The sequence below is a fragment of the Petaurus breviceps genome, unplaced genomic scaffold (assembly GCF_028583685.1).
Source record: "Petaurus breviceps papuanus isolate PSGF00001 unplaced genomic scaffold, PetGlider_PUasm1.0 551, whole genome shotgun sequence".
Classification (NCBI taxonomy): Eukaryota; Metazoa; Chordata; class Mammalia; order Diprotodontia; family Petauridae; genus Petaurus; species Petaurus breviceps.
The window spans coordinates 29,033,201-29,039,097 of NW_027186372.1; positions in this window are offsets into that span (position 1 = coordinate 29,033,201).

Below are 5,897 nucleotides of genomic sequence, written 5' to 3' on the forward strand. Positions count from 1 at the left end.
CCAAATTGGCAGTATCAAAAATGAAAAGGGTTAATCACCAACAATGAAGAGAAAATTAAAACAGTTATTACCAGCTATTTGACCAATTATATGCCAATAAATTTAACAATCTAAGCAAAGTGGATGAATATCTACAATAATATAAATTGCCCAGATTAACAGAAGAGGAAATAGAATACAAAATGATTCTGACTAGTTCAAGTAATATAAGATTAAATTGCTGAGGGAACAAGCAATGACTAATTTACTTTTGTCAATTATGGTATGGTCTAGTCTCCTATCACCTCACCATTCTGATTATTCTGGTCTGGGCATGTGACAATTTGTCAGTAGGAATTGGGATAGAAACTAAAGCTGTTGTTTTTATCAGTGTCAGAGAACTGAGAAATTTCCTGAACTTGGGTTCGGGAAATCCACTGCATGTGTAAAAAATGTGGGAAGTATACCTGGACAACATTTAGTAGGGGAAAAGATCTGGGATTTGGATGCATTCTGTTTGAGTCCACAGTATAACATGGCAGCCCAGAAAGTGAATACCATCCTGCTACATTATGAGAATCCAACCACATTAAGCGAAGACAATCAATAGAAAAACATTTATCAGGCACCTACTATGTGCAAGGTTTTGTGCTAAGTACTGTGGTTACAAAAAGAAGCAAAAAACTGTCCTTGCCTTCAAGGAGCTTACAGTCTAATGGTGGAGACAACATTCAAATATATATCATCAATTTTTCTGTCATAGAACTTTAGAGCTGGAAGTGATAACAATGAACTGACCTAATATTTTAACCTTATAAGCAGTTACTCCACTCAATATCTATCTGCTTACTGTCATATTTATAACATTGTTTCTACTGAACTCACTGTACCTTGTCATGTTGTTTCACCTATTGTTATAGTTCCACATAACTAATTAAGACATTTGCTAGAATGAGCCTCTCATTCACAAAGAGCCTGTTTTGAAAGTACAAGTGAAAAAAGTCAAACATTCTCATCTAAAACCATTCTATTCCCTTCACTCAGTGTTTTAAATTTTTATAGGACTCTTCCTCCAAAAAAGCAGCCCATCTTAGACATATGTCCTAATATTTGTGTAGTAGGTTGTTGAAAAAAATTTTTTCAACATTTTAAGGAAGTTTATCTTTTAATTAACATAACTTTTGTTTAACCTTTTAAAATTCCTTCAAAATTTTAAAATACTTGTGCTTCCAAGTACAATACTTCTAATCCAAGATTTCATCCTCTTAAAATATTGTGACTGAAAAAAAAAGTCTCCATCTGGTATCCAAACAACTGGTTATGACCCTTTCTACATTTGGCTAGAATGGTACTTGGGTAACAGCTATGCAATCCATCTCCAGGCCCATGCTCAAAACTTTTCCAGTTCTGTAGGAGCACCCAGACCTTTCATTCTTCTGGATAGCCTTCAAGATTCAAGGTCAAAATAGAAGGGCATGTCTATCATAATGTAAATTAAAGGAATACTAAAAGGAATCCAACTATAAATAATTGTAATAACCAATTTTTGTCCCAGGAAACAGAAAATAAAACATATTTTCCTCCCCTTGGCAGAGAGGTGGGGTACCATGAAGGCAAAATGTCAACTACATTGTCAGATGAGGTCACTGCTTTTGTTTAAAAGTATTTTTTTATATATACAAAAGTATACTTTTTTTGTTGTTTTTACAAGAAAAGGTTCCATGAAGCAAGGAAGGGCATATTAATAAATGACTGTTAAAAAATAACAAATTAAAGCAAAAAATATTAATACAAATTTTTGTTGTTTTTAAAGAGCCTAAAGGGTCACCACCACACCACAATGAGTCATCAAAGAAAGACTTTAGTGGCAGAACTTTTTAAATGAAATTTAAATTTTGTTTAGTTCAAATGAGGCTGTCTTATTAGCTTGTTTTAAACTGAATGGATCCTTAAAATGTTATTACCTAATTTTATTGTTTAATCCCTGAATAAAATGTCTCTCCATGTTTGGAAATTTGCAAGGTTGACAATGCTAGTGATATTTTTTACATGTAAGGAAATTTTGTATGTGAGGAAACCGAACTACCGAAAGCTAGAATGATCTCCCTCAAGTCCCATAGTAAGTAGCAGAACTCAGACTTGAACCTCGATCTTCCACCTCAAGTCCAGTGCTCTTTCTGCTCCACTGCACCATGGTAGCCTTCAATTACCTTCTAGTAACAAAAAGTTTTCAGTTTTCTTTTAAAAAGAAAACAAGAATTTCAAGGTGAAAAAAAGAAAAAATGTTATGAAGAGGTAGAAGAGTGTGAGGAGGCTGGAGAGGGAAAGAATGTGAACGATCTGAACTTCTTGCCAAAGAGGAGGGGGCTGAACCCTCTGAGAAGGAAATAACTACTTGCTCTCCAGGAATGATATTATGGCTTCACAAAGGCTGTCAGATGAGAGATCACACAGTTAGAAAAAGTGTTGAGAACCAATGGTTAGTATCTCCCTACGGAAAGGCATTTAGGCAGGTATTTGTAGAACCAATAGCAATAGAAGAGAGGTCTACCATCTTCACAAACTATGTACTCAAAATGAAACAGAAAACCTTCCAGGACTTTTCAAACTAAATGACTACTATCCATGTCTGGTGATTCATATGAGCATACATAATACTGTCTAAAGGAATCTAGAAAATACTGATACAGATTATGAAGTCTTGGGCAAGAGACTAAAAACCTTGGGAGAAGAGGTGGTATTTTCATCACTTTTCAAAGACCAAGACTATAGTAGAGAAAGTCAAATGTAGGAAGTCAATAGTTAGTTGAAAATAGAACAGAATTTCAAATTCTGAAAAATGACTGTGTGAAATTTAAAAAGTTCAAGAGGCATAATTTCTGGGTGATTAATTATTTTATCAATAATGCTAACATTATTAATAAAAGGAATGGTCATCTGGCTGTCTCTCTTGGACAAAAGACAACTCATAGTGGTGGGCTCGAAGTTTATATGTGCTTGGAAAAGGGGCAATTCCTGAGGATGACAATCAACTCTGATTGGTTAATAATTAATGAGAGAATGAATATTATAATGAGGTGGGCTTATTCCATTGAGATTCTTGGTGTGCAAGAGCTGAGCACCCAAATCTTGATCAAAGAGATTTATCAATTTCTGTTATCACCTGTCTAACAAAAGGGAGAATCCACATTTTCCCAGATCTGTCTCAATAAACACAATGAGCAGGGATCCACCCATTCACCTAAACTTAGAATTTCTTTATTATCTTTGATTAGACCTTAGCGTTCCTGGCTGGGGAAGTCTTTGCCCAAGATTTCCTACACTTGTTCATTTCTAGTTGAGGAAATAAGAGGGAGAAAACCTTGGTCCTAATTCAATAATTGGTTATTAATGTATGAAATATCTATCTATCTATCTATCTATCTATCTATCTATCTATCTATCTATATATATATATATGAAAAATAGTCATTTCTCTCAGCTGAAAATACAGGCTTCCACCCCAGGGATAAAGCACAACTAACAAGGTCTGGTGTGTGAGTGCATTTTCCTAGGCACATTGTAAGTCTAAGTAAAAGATTTTTTTTTTTAAGCAATCAGGGTTAAGTAACTTGCTCAAGGTTACACAGCCAGTTATTTCTGGGTGTGGTGCTGAGTGTCTGAGCCCGGGATTCGATCTCCAGGTCGTCCCAACACTGGAGCCGGTACTCTTACTCGCTGAGCCACCTGGCCACCCCTAAGCAATTGGGGTTAAGTAACTTGCTCAAGGTTACACGGCCAGGTGTTTCTGGGTGTAGTGCTGAGTGTCTGAGCCCGGGATTCGATCTCCAGGTCTTCTCAACACTGGAGCCGGTGCTCTTACTTGCTGTGCTACCTGGCCGCCCCAGTAAAAGATATTTTAAATGAAAATGGAAAGAAGGAAAAAGCAATGCAGGACATATAGCAATAATCACATGAAGAAATTAAGAGAAAACAAAATCCAAGACAGCAACCAGAAATAAGACACATAGTCTCATATTATACACAAATGAATAAACTATTGGTAAGAAATAAGGAGGCAAATTTTATCTCATCAGTATCACTCAGATTTAATGAGATTATATTTCTCCCTTGAATATGACTCTGTAAGGGTATGAAATTCTAAAGGAAAAGGATAGGTCAGAGGGGAATAGAAAGAAAGAATATCATTAGACATTAAGAAGAGATATTTATGTGAAGAAATCCAGGAACCAGACGAGGGTTTGATGTGTTTTCGAAGAAAGATCAATAGAGGAAAAAACAGAAGTGATATTGCCATCAGAGTATACTACAGACAACTGGGCAGAAAGAAGAAATAGATAAGAAGTGCGGGAAACAGATCACAAGCCTGGCACAGAGGTGTAATCTAATCATGATGGAGACATCAATTACATAGATATCTGTTAGAGTTTTCTCACGGCCAAAAGCAGAGCTACAAATAATTTCTTGACACTTTCAGCCTTCAGAGGTTGGAAGAACCAAAAGGATCGTCTCTTCTGAGCCTTATTCTCACCAATAAGGAGCACTTGATTGCTTGACTCAAAATGATAGGAACCATAGGAAGAAGCAACCATTCTATATTGGAATTTATGATAGAGGAGGGGAAAGCAAGAAATAGTTTGATATATGATCTGTATTCAAAAGAAAACATTTCAAAGAGGTCAGAGAATTAATAGCATCCCATGCACTTAAAAAAAAAATTCTACAAGTGAAGTCAACCTAAAATGGATGGGAAGCTCTTAAAACTGAAATATTGATAACATAAAGACAGACAATTCCAACAAGGAGAAGGTGGGACACCTGAACAGACTGATATAGAGGCACTCAGAACTTACTGGACAGCTTAAATTTTGAAAAGAACAATAAGATATCTCTCTACATGCATCCAATTAGCAAAAATGGGAAGACATTATAGGAGGGGCTGTTGGAAAATAGGCATGGTAATCATGATTGGTTCAGTCTTTCTGTAAAATAATTTAGAGTTGTATAAGAACAGTTACTAAATTGTTCATACTAATTGATCCTGAGATTCTACTACTGGGATTATACCCCCAAAAAGGTTGTTAAACTGGGGGGAATAATTCACATGTAAGAAAATGTTCATTAAAGTATTATTTCTGGCAAAAAAAAAACTAGAAACAAAATAAATGTTTAATGGTTTAAAAAAGTATGGTATTTCGAGGTGATGGAAAAACAAGTATGAAGAATTCAGAGAAATATGGGAAGACTCTGATGACATGAAACAGAGTGAGAAAAGAAGAGCAGGTTCAAAAGAACAACATATGCAATAACTAGAATATTGTAAATAAAGTCAAAATTGAGAAGCAGGGGCGGCTAGGTGGCGCAATGAGTAAAGCGCCGGCACCGGAATCAGGACGACCCGAGTTCAGTTCTGGCCTCAGACACTTAACACCCACACAGAAAAAAGTAGCAGTGTAACCTTGGGCAAGTTACTTAACCCCAATTGCCCTCCAAAAAGCAAAAACAAAAAAAAAATTGAGAAGCAAAAAGCTCTGATCAAATAATGTTGACATTTTTTGAATGTGAAATTGTGAATGTGAAAGTAAAAGAGCACATTTCTCTCTGCTTTGTAAAAAAAAAATGCTATTTTAAGGGGAAAGATCTATTGTTTCAAAACAAAATGTATCAATAATTTACTTTAATATATAGAGAATGTAGGACAAGAGGTAGAGCACGAAACTTAGGGTTCGTAAGACCTGAGTTCAAATCTGACCCCAATCACTTGACACGTACTAGCTGTATGAACCCGGGCAAGTCATTTAACCCAATTGCAAGAGAGAGACAGAGAGACAGAATGAGAGAGAGAGAAGAAGAAGAAGGAGAAGGAGAAGGAGAAGAAGAAGAAGAAGAAGAAGAAGAAGAAGAAGAAGAAGAAGAAG